This window comes from Arachis hypogaea, chromosome 3 (genome assembly GCF_003086295.3).
Source record: "Arachis hypogaea cultivar Tifrunner chromosome 3, arahy.Tifrunner.gnm2.J5K5, whole genome shotgun sequence".
NCBI classification, from domain to species: domain Eukaryota; kingdom Viridiplantae; phylum Streptophyta; class Magnoliopsida; order Fabales; family Fabaceae; genus Arachis; species Arachis hypogaea.
In genome coordinates this window covers 82,047,963-82,064,134 of record NC_092038.1, presented here as the reverse complement: position 1 = coordinate 82,064,134, position 16,172 = coordinate 82,047,963, and the positions used below count along the sequence as shown (strand labels likewise).

At 40.7% G+C, this 16,172-nt stretch overlaps 1 non-coding gene across 1 annotated transcript; it reads right to left on the bottom strand.

Annotated features, from left to right (window-relative positions):
- Positions 1-810: 810 nt before the first annotated feature.
- LOC112794007 (small nucleolar RNA R71) lies at positions 811-917 on the bottom strand. Its single transcript, XR_003198690.1, has one exon. It is a non-coding gene; the product is annotated as a small nucleolar RNA R71 (small nucleolar RNA).
- Positions 918-16,172: the final 15,255 nt, after the last annotated feature.

The following is a 16,172-nucleotide window of genomic DNA, read 5'->3' as shown; positions in this document are numbered from 1 at the left end:
TTTCTTTTATTTGTTTACTTTATTCAGTTGTTTACCTTCATTTTGTTTCGTTTCTTCCTCACCCCCTACATCCCCTCTGTTTTCTTTCTTTCTTTATTATTATTTACAAATTCTGCTCACTAACCCACTAACTGTATGATAATTTGCACCACTCACACTAACAATCACTCTAACAAGGATAATCTCTTTATTTCATCTCTTGCTGTGTGTTTTGTTAGTTGTATGACAGGGAGAAGAGGGTGAGCTTTAACTTCCTTCGATTCAGAACCTGAAAGAACCCTTCGGAGACTAAGGAGGGAAGCAAGAGGGAAAGGAGTTGTTAGTGCTGAGGAAGAGGAAGAGTATTTTGAAACCAACAATGAGGAGAACTTGGAAAACAATCATGAAGGAGAAGCTCACAACCATGCTAGAGAAGGCCTTGCAAACCATGCTGAGTAAGAAAGGAGAGTTCTAGGCTCCTACATGAATCCAAATCCAGGAAACTGTGGAAGTAGCATCCAAAAGCCCACCATACATGCCAACAACTTTGAATTAAAACCCCAGCTAATCACCCTTGTTCAGAACAATTGCTCATTTGAAAGAAGTGCTCAAGAAGACCCCAATAAACATCTAACCACCTTCCTGAGAATTTGTGACACTGTGAAGTCTAATGGAGTCCACCCAGATGTCTATAGGCTGCTTTTGTTCCCTTTTTCACTCAGGGACAAAGCATCCAAGTGGCTTGAATCCTTCCCAAAGGAGAGCTTAACAAACTGGGAAAATGTGGTGAACAAGTTTTTGACAAGATTCTACCCTCCTCAAAGAATTAACAGGCTGATAGCTGAGGTGCAAATCTTCAGACAACAAGATGGTGAGACTCTCTATGAGGCATGGGAGAGGTTCAAGGACTTAACAAGAAGATGCCCACCAGATATGTTCAATGAATGGGTTCAACTTCACATTTTCTATGAAGGTCTTTCTTATGAGTCAAAGAAAGTTGTAGACCATTCATCAGGGGGATCTCTAAACAAGAAGAAAACCATTGAAGAAGCCATAGATGTCATTGAAACAGTAGCTGAGAATGACTACTTCTATGCCTCTGAAAGAAGAAACACTCGAGGAGTAATGGAGCTGAATCACATGGATGCATTGCTAGCTCAAAATAAGATGATCACCAAGCAGCTAGCAGATCTTACCAAGAAGGTGGAGGAAAACCAAGTTGCAGCAGCCATCACTTCATCACCAGCTCAAGAAGAAGTGAATATAGGAGAAGAAGGTGACTGGGAACAAGCCAACTATGTTGGAAACTCACCTAGACAAATCCATGATCCATACTCTAAAACTTACAACTCTGGATGGAGAAATCACCCCAACTTTGGGTGGGGAAATAAACAAGACCAAGGCCAAGACCAGAGACGCCACAACCACAACCCCAACAACAATGCAACTCACCAACATCCCTCACAGAGGTCCTATTAACAACCACCTAATCCCAACCCACCATCACTAACTGAGGATAGACTTTCAAAGATTGAGACTCTACTTGAAGACATATGTAGAGAAATCCAAGACAATAAGGTGTTTAAGGAGGAAGTGCGAGCAAATATCAAAAACCAAGGGAAAACATCAAGTAGGGTATCTAGCTCAACAAATTCCCAAACCGACTCATGGTTTTCCAAGTGACACAGAGAAGAACCCAAGAGGAGAAACAAAGAAAGTAAGGTGGGAAGAATGTAAGATGATCACCACAATTAATGAGAGGAGTATGGAGGAAGTAGAACACCTCCAAGATAGTCCAAAGGAAAATCATGAAGAAAGAAACTCTGCACCTCAACTCACACTCAAGGAAGAGCTGAAGGAGTGGGAGATACTGAACCCATATGCACCCTTCTCCCAAAGGCTTAAGGGTGGTGTAGCAGGGAGAATGTATTCAAGGTTCCTCGACATGTTTGCATCTCTGATGTAAATATACCATTCATTAAGGCCCTCCAGCAAATGCCCTCCTACATCAAGTATATAAAGGAGCTACTAGCTAGAAAGAGTTCATTGAAGGGTGGACAAACAATAAAGATGAACAGGAATTGTAGTGCTCTCATTCAAACAGAGCCACCCACAAAGAAGAAGGATCCAGGGAGTTTCCACATTCCCTGTGCCATAGGAGAAATGATGATTGATAAGGGACTCTGTGACTTGGGAGCAAGTATTAACCAAATGCCTCTATCTCTCATGAAAAAGCTTCAAATCAATGAGCTAACACCCACAGATGTAATTATCAAATTAGCTGACAAAACTCAAAAACAGGCAATAGGAGTGGTTGAGAATGTATTAGTGAAGGTTGGGAACTACTTCCTCCCTACAGACTTTGTCATCTTGGAAATGGATGAGAATCCTATTCATCCCATCATTCTGGGAAGGCCATTCTTAGCGACAGCCAGAGCACTTATAGATGTGGAGCGAGGAGAGCTAGTATTGAGAATACATGATGAGCAGCTCACCTTCAATGTTTTCAAACTCTCACAAAAAGCATATCATGATAACAAAGAGCTGAAGGAAGAGTCAAACAAGGGAGCTCAAGCACTACCCCTAAGAACTCCTGTGGCTAACAACCAATGTGATCAGAAGGAGCAACAGCCAAGTGTAATCCAAAAGGAACCAGACCCACCAGAGTCATATGAGATAGGCAACAAAACCATTCTTAAAGAGGAAACCACAAGGAACAAATTGACATCAAGGGACACAAAAAAAGGTCCCAAGGGGATGGAAAAACAAGAAGATCCCTACAGAAGATTTCTCTCCAGGAGATCAAGTGGTCTCTACATACTTTCCATCTATACCACCTAACCTCCCCACTATTCCATCTTAGCTGCCTCCAGTATACACCATCAACAAAATCTTGTCCTTAGAGCATGTGGAACTTGTCAACAAGGCCAATGGAGACAGATTCACTGCAAGGGGGGAAGATTTTAAGCATTACCAACCACCTTGACAAGGACCAAACGTCAAGCTAATGACGCTAAAGAAGCGCTTCATGGGAGGCAACCCATGTTCTATACCCTCTCTCTCTTTAATCTCTAATAGTAGTAATAAAGCAATTTTCATGGATTTCAAAATAATTTTGACAACCAATATAAGACCCCTTACATGCAGCATATAGTACATGATAAATTTGGTGTTCAAGGCACACCAAGAGGGCTTGAACACACTTCATGATGAAAGATTATTTCCGAATCTTGTTGCACCATATGATCACAAACAAGTTTGGTGTACCAACGTTGCATGCATGGACACTTTAGTGGTTGATTGATTTACATTCATAAAAAGCATTTAGTATTTAAAAACAAAAGAAAAAGATTTTTTTTTCTAGTAGCTACTTCACACTTTAAGTCTTTCCACCAAAAATCTTAATTAACCGTTTGCATTCCTTTTTGTCTTGTATAGGAAATTAAAAAGGACACTGATGGTACTTGATAGGATAATCAAGGAAGGAAGATTCGGCCACTATACCAAGGAACTTATACACTTGTCTCCAAGGGAAGTATCTTGGAAAGTGTTGCCATGCAACATTGGGAGTTGGAGAAGCCTTGGAGACCAAACCAAAATGCTCATAAAAGGGGTGATCCTCGTGCTCATCCAATGACAAACCCAACCGTCCGTCACTAAACCAATACCATTAATCCACACCTCTCAAACACCCATCACTCTTTTATATAAATGATCCCCACTCTACAACCTCTCCGTACACACTTCTTACTCGCATTCCTCTCCCTTCCTTCTCTCGGACACACATACTTCATCCTCCACCAAAAATTCCATACACACCCTCCTAGCCACTTTTTGTGAGTAACAAACACCTCAACCATCTTACATGGCATCATCAAGCTCCAAGAGACGAAAAGGGAAGGAACCTATAGAGCAGCCTCCTTTTGATGAAAAGAAATTCAGAACATTTTACCATGCACTACAATTTGGGTGGATGGCTGATAAAGAAATCATGTATGAATTGAGCTTTCAAGTTACAAAAACTGAGTGCCCGAAAATCACAGAGAAGGTGGAAAAACGTTGATGGGAGCTCCTCACCGATCCGATTACAAGGGTGAATGCAACTCTGGTAAGAGAGTTTTACGCAAATACAGTTAGACATGATAACGCACCGTGCGCACGCGCGCTGGTGGTGCATTCTTACTCCTGGGACAAAAAACCCGAGAGTTGTGCCTACCTTGTGCCCACTTTGTGTCCACTTCATGTCAGGCACCCACGCGCCAGCGTGCATGCCGCCTGCGCGCCCCCTTGCAACTTGGCCATCAACGCGCAAACACACTGTACGCGCGCGCCGATGGTGCACTATGAACTCCCTTGTATAAAAATCCGAGAGTTGTGCCTTACTTGTGCCATACTTGTGCCTAGTCTGTGCCCACACTGACACGTCCGCACACTGCGCGCGTCCGTGCTGGTTGCCAACCCAATCAGGTACGCATCAGCGTACTGTGCGCGTTCGCGCGCCTGTGCCGTCTCCCAACTCTGGTACAAATGACCCGAGACTTAGGCCAACTTTGTGCCACGCCTGTGCCAGGGGCACAGCTGTACTCACACGTACGTGCCAATGACGCACACGCATCCCTTGCTCCACCTTCACCAACACGCCAGCACACTGTGCGCGCGCGTCGGTTGCGCGAATCAGCTTTAAAGTTGTGCGCCCTGCTTCTCTCCCTCTCCCACCTTCTTTCTTATTTCTTCCTTCTTATTTCTCCATCACCTCTCTTCTCTTCCTTTCCTCCTTCCATACTCCACCACCACTGTCCCCGGCTACTCACCGGCGACCACCACCTCTTTTGGTGGCACTACATTTCTTCCCTCTCTTTCTAATCTTCAAAAAGAAAATTCACCTTGTTCTTTTACACTTCTCAAGGTTCTACTTCCTCCATATCTCATCTATTACTTTCTTTGAATCACTTCTTTTTCTAGTTAGATTTTTTTTTGTTGATTTACTTATTTTTCTCTTTTTGTTACTTGATTATACCACTTGCTTTTTGCTTGTTTACTTTTTCTTCTTTTTGTTTTTTTCCATGGATGTTGAACTTGAACTTTGATTACTTTCATGGATCTTCTTGATTGTTTTTCATTATCTTTGTGAGTGGATGTGTTGTGTGATGATTGATACTTCATTTTGGGCTTCTAATTGGTTGAGTATCTCATAATTGCTCATTGCTTGTTAAATACACACCAAGTGTTCGAGAAAATACACATATGCCATCTTGGTTTATTCTAGTCATATATCTTCAATTTGGTGCTTCCTCCTCATTCACTTGCTCTCTTCTAAGTGCATTGAACACATTTTGCTTATTACTTGCTAATTAGATACTCATTGAACAGGACTTGCTCTTTGTTTTGGATGCTTGAGATCATTCCTTGATAAGCCACTATTTTATGGTTTATCTTGTGCTCAATTGAGTGCTTTTTATCAACTCTTTACCCACTTATTCATATGATTTGCATGTTTTATATTTTCCTTCCTGATTTTGTGCTATGATTGAAAGCATGTTTCTTTGGTCTTAATTTAGTTAATTTTAAATCCTCTCTTATTATCATTCGATACCTTGATATGTGTGTTAAGTGATTTCAAGGATTACAGGGCAAGAATGGCTTAGAGGATGGAAAGGAAGCATGCAAAAGTGGAAGGAATACAAGAAGTTGAAGAAACTGCTAAGCTGTCCAGCCTGACCTCTTCGTACTCAAACAGTCATAACTTGAGCTATAGAGGTCCAAATGATGCGGTTCCACTTGTGTTGGAAAGCTAACGTCCGAGGCTTCGATTTGAGATAAAATTTGTCATAGTGGCCATATAGATAGGCAACGCGAACGCGCGCTTCACACGGACGCGTCGCATCTGCAAACTTCAATCCGCGCGGACGCGTGGATGATGCCTCCGCGTCACTTTGCCGCGACCTATACGGACCAGATTTCACAATCAGCGACTTCTGGGCTGTTTTTGACCCAGTTTTTGGCCCGGAGAACACAGATTAGAGGCTATAAAGTGGGGGAATGCATCCATTCATAATTATGCTTTCATAATACACTTTTTACAATTTAGATGTAGTTTTAGAGAGAGAGGCTCTCTCCTCTCTCTTAGGATCTAGGATTAGGATTCCTCTTAAAGGAATTAGGATTTATTATTTCAACTTACAATTTTTCTGTGCTCCAGGTTCAATATTCCTTTTACTTTTGATCTCTCTTTTACTTTCAGATATTTTGATGCTTGTATTACTTATGTTGCCTATTTGGCTTATGAACTTCTCCATATTAGATTTGACTGCTTTTATTAATGCAATTGAGGTATTTCAGATTTATGATTGCTGTCTTTTATTTATATAAATAATTTATATTTTTCTCCTTTTGGTCTTGGTTAAGAAATCAGTAACTCAAGATTTATTAGTCTCAGCGTGATCGATAACCGCTATCTTTACTAATTAGTTTGAACTTCTATAATCCCAATCTTTTCCTAGGAATTAACTAGGATTTGAAGATCAACTTAATTAGTCACTTGACCTTCCCTTGCACTAGCAAAGGTTAACTAAGTGGAATTAAGATTCAATTTTCATCATCATTGATAAGGACAACTAGGATAGGACTTTCAATTTCTCATACCTTGCCAAAAGTTTATTTTACAATTATTTATTTATTTTACCTGCCATTTAAATTACTTGTTCCTCATCTTTAAAAACCCAAAATTTTACCTTTTTCATAGCCAATAATAAGTCATACCTCCCTGCAATTTCTTGAGAAGACGACCCGAGGTTTAAATACTTCGGTTATCAATATTTTTATGGGTTTGTTACTTGTGACAACCAAAACTTTTGTAAGAAAGGACTTTTGTTGGTTTAGAAGCTATACTTGCAACAGAAATTTATTCTAAATTCTAGACCACACAAAAGTTCTCTCTTCAAAATGGCGCCGTTGCCGGGGAATTGCAAACGTGTGCCTTATTATTGGTTATTGTAAATATTTTTCAAAAAAAAAAAGAGAATTCAAATCTTCTTCAAAATATTTTCTTTTTATTAACTTTTGTTTTTATTTTCTCCTACTACTATGAACTCTCACCCCTTTGGATATGAGTCTGGTTACAACTATGTTGCAGGAAGAGGAAGCTATAACAGGAATATGCATCAAGGTCAAACCAATCAAAGATGGACGGAGCCAAGAGGATCTGATCAACCCTTTAGGCAACAACACCTTCCAAGATATCATAGACAAAGACCATCCTACAATGCATACCAAGCTGATAGATATGGTGGACCACATAGTAGCTACCAACAAGCCCCACCGTATGCTCAGAGACCATCCTCACAACATAACTTTGAACCACCACACTCACAAGCCCCTTTCCACCATTCACCTCCATATGACCCCAATCCTTATTCACCACACCAACCACCATATGAAACTTTTCTCCCAACAAATGAACCCTCCTATCTACCCCAAACCTCCATGGAAAGCAAACTTGCCTCTATCACTAGTCTCACATCTACTCTTCAAGCACTTATATCCCGCTTGGGCCAACCCTCTACACCCAATATTCAACCCTCAAGCTCCACTACACTTCCATCTCAACCACATATTGATCCACCCATCCCATCCCCATCATCCATGGAAGGGCACCCACATCCATCAACCCAAGAGCAACATGATCCCAATGATACTATCGACATGGAACAATAGAGAAGGGATAATCTTCACAAATCCATACATCATAAGGAGCTAGAGGAGGCACTAAAGGTAAAGGTAGTAGAGACATTTGCAGATGAAGGAGTAGTTGAAGGGAGTTATCATAGAAAAGAAGCCATCAAGGAGGATTTTGTACTTGAAGGTGAAGAAATGGTTGAACAGGAAATCATTAAGGATGAATACGATTTCATACTTAAATACCTCGATCAAGCAAGAAATCGATTACCTTTCCAACGTTCAGACATTCAACAGACTCCCATGGCTTCATGTGAAGAATCTAATGAAGAACGCAGCACAAAGAAGAGACTAAAGACTCCAGTGGATAGCATAGAGCATAACTTCGTACTGGAACAAGTAGAGGACGCTGTCATTGTAGAAGAAGAAGAGTTGGTTGAAGATTTAGGAGATGCTGAACCTCCTAGGAAATACAGAGTCATGGAAGACCCCGTCAAGGATGTTACAATTGACGCTAAAGAGGATGTTGCACAGCCTCCAATGCAGATATCTTATGAAGAACTGGACGGAGTAACTCAAGACGCATGTTTCCTTGATGATGATAGTCACCAGTCAAGTCCTCCTAGTGATGAACTTGCACCCGCAAGTGAATTTTTTGAGACAAAAGAATCTTCCCCAAGTGAATACGAAGATGATGCAGAGGTCGACTTTTCTCAACCTCTTAATTATGACTCAAGTGATGAGGAAGATATGGAAGACTTTGACCAGGACATGGCTGGAATGGAAAAGGTTTGCAAGGAAGTGAAGGAATTCAAAGAAGAGCACAAGGGAGTGGAGCTTCCACGTTTATTCCAAACACCTCCCCCTAAGTTGCCATCATCCTTCACAACATTCAAGTGGATAAAATTCATATCCCTTAGCTTTCTAATTCCACTTGAATATGGGCTACTGGAGATGGATGGTCAACTTAGAGCTCTTTGTGGTATTAAGAGCAAGAGGAAGATGATCAGTGGTAAGAATTGTCCTGCAAAGTTCAACATGGTTGTGTGCTCAAAATTTAAACGCAAAGGTTGGTGTAAATCTCAACTGAATGGGTCTAGGAAGTTGTTTGGCCGCTTTAGTGAGAATTCAGATTGCCTGCCACCCGGTTGGAACACTAATGATCAACAAGAAGACGGGTGCAAAAGCAAGGTTTGAGACCCTGATGCCAGGGCATCTAGGCTAGTTTCACTGACCTTTTCTTTACTGTTTTAGGGTAGTTTCATGCATTTTCTTAGTGAATAAGGCAAGTTTTGGGTAAAAATACACTCACACATTGATTCAAGCAACTATTGTGAATTTTGCATGATTTCATGAGATTTTTGCTAGAATTGCATGAAAACTTGATGATGCATAATCTCATGACTTTGGCTAGAGCTTTGATGCACTTTAACTGCTTGATTTCAGGACAAATGAGGCATGGAAGAACCACATTAGCATTCACATTAACTTAGTTAACGACAACACTAACATGGAATGGCAAGGAGCTTGCAACGTTAATGAGAAAAGTGATCACCAATAACGCCTGCGAAGCCATCCATAGCTCACGTTAATAGCCACGTTAACTAAGTTAACGTGGTAGTTAACGTAGAAGAAAAAGGGGAACTCCACGTTAACGAGAAAAGTGAACACCACTAACGTTGGAAAACTAGGCAATGCCCCACGTTAAGAGTCACGTTAACTTAGTTAACGTGAACTCTAATGTGGAAGAGGAGCAACAACGCCAACGTTAGTGACATTCACTTTTGTCACTAACGTTGGATCATTAGCATTGCCTATGTTAATTCTCACCTTAAGATTGTTAACTTGAAAGTTAACGTGGAGTTGAATTCAAAGAACCAACGTTAGTGACACTCACTTTTGTTACTAACGTTGGGAGATGGCTTCATTTACTACGTTAAGAGCCACGTTAACTTAGTTAACGTGAGTCCTAACGTAGGAACTTTAGGCAATTGGAGCGTTAGTGACAAAGGTGAGTGTCACTAACGCTCTTGAAGGTGAACAACACCCACGTTAAGAGCCACGTTATCTAAGCTAACATGAGACTTAACGTAGGGGCAAGAGGCAAGCCAACGTTAATGGGAAAAGTGAGTCCCATCAACGTTAGCCAAGGATTGAATAGGAGACGTTAGTAGTCACGTTAAGACTACTAACGTTGGAGTTAACGTGGGTATATAAGGGTGGAACGTTAGTGGAAAAAGTGAATGCCACTAACGTTCTCGCACCCAAAAATGTGGCTCAATGTTAATCCCACTAAATGCCCAAGCCTAACTCATATTTCTCTGCAAGCTGGGCCCACTAAAGATGAGAACTGCTTCAACTCAAGGTCCAGAGCCCACATCCAAGACTTGAAGAACTCACTAGAGGATCATGAGGAGTAGTATATATAGGAGTAGTTTTGAACTAGAGAGAAGCTTAGCACTTCTGGGCACTTCTGGGCACTACTCTCTATAGATTTACTTTTTCTGCACTTTCGCATGGATTCTTCTTTTCTCCTATTTTTCATTTCTAGAGCTATGAAAAACTAAACCCCTTTCATTGGGTTAGGGAGCTCTGTTGTAATTTGATGGATCAATTATAATTTTCATTCTTCTTCTTCTTTCTTTTCTCTTGATCTTACTAGAAAGCTTTCAATCTTAATTCAATTGGTTAGTTATCTTGGAAAAGAAACTCTCCATAATTGGATCTCCTTTGAGTCTTGGAAAAGGGATGAGGAGATCATGCTAGAAATGCTTTCTCATGTTGGACCAAATTGGGGTTTGGATGGATATTGTGACATGTAATCCTACCAACACTTTGATTTGGAAATACATGTGGTATAATCAGTGACCACACTTCATCTCTTCCCATGAGCAATTAAATCAAGGAATTGGGCAATTGTTCAAGCTTAGAGAGATTGGATTACCAAGGAATTGGGATCCAATCACTTAAGATTGCCAAGGAGATCAATGAATGCATTGATTGAGGAAGAGATGAGAATGAACTTGATCTGGAGAATGCAACATCTCCTGAACCCAATGATTTCCCCATATCTTATCTTACCCATTCTCTTTACTTTCTGCCATTTAATCAGTGACCACACTTCATCTCTTCCCATGAGAAATTAAATCAAGGAATTGGGCAATTGTTCAAGCTTAGAAAGATTGGATTACCAAGGAATTGGGATCCAATCACTTAAGATTGCCAAGGAAATCAATGAATGCATTGATTGAGGAAGAGATGAGAATTAACTTGATCCGGAGAATGCAACATCTCCTGAACCCATTGATTTCCCCATATCTTATCTTACCCATTCTCTTTACTTTCTGCCATTTAAGATTCTGCACTTTAATTCCTGCTATTTACTTTCCAGTCATTTAATTTTCTGCAAATTCCAAATCCAATTTCTGCTCAGCTCAACTAGCACTTTCTTCTAACTAAAATTGCTTGACCAATCAATCCCTGTGGGATTCGACCTCACTCTACTGTGAGTTTTACTTGACGACAATTCGATATACTTGCCGAAGGGAAATTTTTTGAGAGACAAGTTTCCACGCATCAAGTTTATGGCGCCATTGCCGGAGACTGATTTTGAATCAACAATGATTAAGTTTGAAGATCACTAGATTGAGCATTTTTCCTTTTTGTTTAGTTTATTCAGTCAATTTCTGTTAGCTGTTTTGATTTCCTCCTCACCCCTGCACCCCCTTAGTTTTGTTTCGTTCTTCATTTCTTTGTTTATTATAATTCAGCTTACTAACCCACTAACTGTTTGATAAATTGCATCACTCACACTAACAATTACTCTAACAAAACTAGTTTTAGCATTTCATCTCCTGCTGTGCAATCTGTTGTATGACAGGGAGAAGAGAAGGAGCTTCAACATCCTTTGATTCAGAACCTGAAAGAACCCTTTGGAGACGACGAAGGGAAACAAGAGAAAAAAGGATTATTGGCACTGAGGAAGCAGAGGAAGAGTATTTTGAACCCAACATGGAAGAGAATTTGGAGAACAACCATGAAGAGGAGGCTCATAATCAAGGCCATGCCAACCGTGCTGGGCAAGAAAGGAAGGTCTTAGGATCCTATATCAATCCTAATCCTGGAAACTGTGGGAGCAGCATTCAGAAACCCACTATACATGCCAACAATTTCGAGCTAAAACCCCAGCTTATCACTTTGGTGCAAAATAATTGCTCATTTGGAGGAGGTGCTCAAGAAGACCCTAACCAACACTTGACCACCTTCTTGAGGATTTGTGACATGGTGAAGTCCAATGGAGTCCACCCCGATGTCTATAGGTTGCTCTTGTTCCCCTTTTCACTCAGGGACAAGGCATCCAAGTGGCTTGAATCCTTCCCAAAGGAGAGCTTGACTAATTAGGAAGAGGTAGTGAACAAGTTTTTGGCAAGCTTTTACCCCCTCAAAGGATCAATAGGCTGAGAACTGAAATGCAGACGTTCAGACAGCAAGATGGGGAGACACTTTATGAAGCTTGGGAAAGGTTCAAGGATCTAACAAGGAGATGCCCACCAGAGATGTTTAATGAGTGGGTCCAACTTCACATCTTCTATGAAGGTCTTTCATATGAGTCAAAGAAGGCTGTGGATTATTCATCAGGAGGCTCTCTAAACAAGAAGAAAACCATTGAAGAAGCCATAGATGTCATTGAAACAATTGCTGAAAATGACTACTTCTATGCATCCGAAAGAAGTAACACCAGAGGAGTCATGGAGCTGAACCATATGGATGCCTTGCTAGCTCAAAACAAGATGATCACCAAGCAGCTATCAGATCTTACCAAGAAGGTGGAGGAGAACCAAATTGCAGCAGCCATCACTTCATCACCAGCTCAAGAAGGAGCAAACATATGAGAAGGTGACTCAGAGCAAGCCAACTATATTGGAAACTCACCTAGACAAAGCCATGATCCATACTCCAAAACTTACAACTCTGGATGGAGAAAACACCCCAACTTTGGATGGGGAAATCAACAAGACCAAGGGCAAGATCAGAGACGCCACAACCTCAACTCCAACAACCATGCAACTCATCAAAACACCACATAGAGACATTACCAACATCCATCCAACCAATCTTCACAACCCCCTAATCTCAACCCACCATCATTGCCAGATGATAGACTCTCAAAGATTGAAGCTCTACTTGAAAGCTTATGCAGAGAAGTTCAAGACAACAAGGTGTTTAAGGAAGAGGTACGAGCCAACATCAAAAACCAAGGAGAGAACATCAAGAGGTTGGAGTCACAAGTAGGGTACTGATAAACCCATATTTTATGATATATTTTGTGCTTAATCCGAGTGATTTATTCAATCCTTCACCCACTTATTCATATTAATTGTATGGTTTTACCTTCCCTTCCTTATTATGTGATGTATGTGAAAAACATGTTTCCTATGCTTTAAAATTAATTATTTTAATCACCTTTATTTCCATTCAATGCCGTGATTAGTGTGTTGAGTAGTTTCAGATCTTCTAAGGCAGAATGACTTAAAGGATGGAAAAGGAAACGTACAAAAATGGAAGGAAAGTGCAAAACGGAGTTTTGAAGAAACTGGCATCCACGCGATCGCATGGATGATGCGGTCGTGTGCCAAGAGCGAAGAAGCAGCGACGCGGCCACATGGCTGACGCGACCGCGTGACTTGAGCGAATCACATACGACGCGGACGCGTGACCGACGCGACCACATGATAAGAAGAACTCCAGATGACGCGACCGCGTGACCCACGCGGACGCGTGACAGAGGCCACGCATCAGAAATTGCAGAAAACACTCATAGCGGATTCTGAAGCCTTTTTGGCCTAAATCCAAGTCCAGAAGTCATAGACCAAAGGTTATGAAGTGGAGGAATGCATCCATTCAGGGAGTGGGGAGAATTTTTAGTCACTTTCCATGATTTAGGTTTAGTTTTGAGAGAGGTTCTCTCCTCTCTCTCTTTAGGATTTAGGATTTAGGACTTCTCTTAGTTTTAGGAGTGACTCTCGATCCCAGGTTCAATGTTCCTTTTATTTATTTTCTCAATTTAATTTATGGATTTCTATGTTCAACTCAACTTCTTTATTTGGCTATAACTGCCCATGTTACATTTGATTGAGTTATTAATTTATAATTTTGAGGTATTTCAGATTGATGATTGCTGTCTTTTATTTATATAAATAATTTGGATTTTTCTGTTACCCTTTTGGCTTTAGTTGAGTAATTGGTGACGCTTGAGCTGTCAAATAAAGCAGTGGTTGAAATTAGGAGCTGCTAATTAATTTGACTTCCAATAACTCTAGCCTTTCCAAAGGAAAGACTAGGACTTTAGGTATCAAATTAATTAGTCCACTTGACCTTCCTTTGTTTAGTAAAGATTAACTAAGTGGGATTAAAATCCAATTCTCATCACAATTGATAAGGATAGGACTTCCAGTTCTTATACCTTGCCAAGAGTTTATTTTACAGTTATTTATTTATTTTTATTGCTTTGAAAATATACCTGTGCCCATTGCCCAAATTCCAAAACTCCAATTTTACCTTTTTCATAGCCAATAATAAGAACATACCTCCCTGCAATTCCTTGAGAAGACGACCCGAGGTTTAAATACTCGGTTATCAATTTTAAAGGGGTTTGTTACTTGTGACAACCAAAACTTTTGTACAAAGGGATTTCTGTTAGTTTAGAAGCTATATCTACAACGCGAATATTTTTATAAAATTCTTTACTAGCAAAAATCCTAACGTCAAAATGGCGCTGTTGCCGGAGAATTGCAAACGTGTGCCTTATTATTGGTTATTGTAAATATTTATTTAAAAATATATATATATATATATTTTCTTTTACTTGTTTATTTGTTTTCTCTCTTTCCCCTTATTTCTTATAACTACTATGAATTCTCACCCCTCTCGCTTTGAGTTTAGTTCTAACTTTGTTGAAGGAAATAGAAACCACAGCAGGAATATGCATCAAGGTCAGACCAATCAAGGATGGATGGAGTCAAGAGGATCTAATCAACCCTTTAGGCAACAACACCCTCCAATATATCATGGACAACGACCATTCAACAATGCAAACCCAGCTGAAAGATATGGTGGACAACCTTGTAACTACCAACAAGCCCCACCCCGTGCCTATAGACCATCCTCTCAACATAACCTCGAACCACCACACTCACAAGCTTCTTTTCACCATTCGCCACCATAAGATCCTTATCTGCCCCAACACCAATCCAATTACTCCCAAGAACCACCACTCCCCTATACACCATACCCATATCCATCAAAGCCAGAATCACAGTTTCGCCTTGAAGAATCAATGAAACAATTTACTGCAACCCTTCATCAACTGGAGCAAGCAATAGTAGAGGAGTTAAAGCAATTATCTTCCAGACGTTCAGCCCCTCAACAGACCCCCGTGGCTTTATATGGAGAATCCAATGAAGAACGCAGTACAAAGAAGACGCTAGAAGCTCCAGTGAACAACATAGAGCATAACTTCGTACTAGAACAAGTAGAGGAAGCTGTCATTGCAGAAGAAGAAGAGTTGGTTGAAGATTAAGGAGATGCCGAACCGCCACTTGAATCCAGAGTTGTGGAGAACTTCGTCAAGGATGTTACAATTGACGCTGAGGAGGATTTTGCACCGCCTCCACTGCAAATATCTTATGAAGAACTGAACGGAATAACCCAGGACACAGGCTTCCTTGATGATGATGATCACGAGTCCTGTTCTCTTAGTGACGACCTTGCATCCGCAAGTGATCTCTCTGAGACAGAAGAATCTTCCCTGAGTGAACATAAAGATGATGCTGAGTTAGATTTTTCTCAACCTCCAATATATGACTCGAGCGATGATGAGGGAGAAATTGAAGACTCTGATCAAGATACAGTTGAAGTGGAAGAATTCACAGAAGATTATAAGGGAGTAGAACTTATAGAACCACTGGAAACACCTATCCCAAGGCCATTACCGCCCAACACAAATTACAAGTGGGTAACACCTTTGCCTTTTATCTTTACTTTTCCACTTGAATATGGTTTACTTGAAACAGATGGCCAGCTTAGAGCTCTCTGCAGTTTTAATAGGAAAAGGGATATGACTCGCACTCAGCGCTGGTATGAAAGATTCAATAAGGGTTCGCACTTCAACTTGAGGTGCAAGAATTGGTGTCAAGCTCAATTTAAAGGATCTCGGAAGCCGTTTGGTCACTGCAGTGAGAATTCGGATTACTCATCACCCAACTGGACCAATGTAGATCAAGACAAAGACGGGTGTAGAAGAAAAGTTTGGGATCCTGGAGTCTATTCTGGCATTTAATACTCCAGGAGCCTGCAAGCCTGTTTGAACTCACACAAGGGCTTTACGTACTTTGTTTGGGACCCCGGAGGATGCTGGCATTCCAAACACTGGTGGAGATTTCTGGACGAATTCAAACATAAGCCACCATAGCAGGAAGCTCATCCAATGTCCAACTTAAGGACTTTAACTAAAAGTGCTA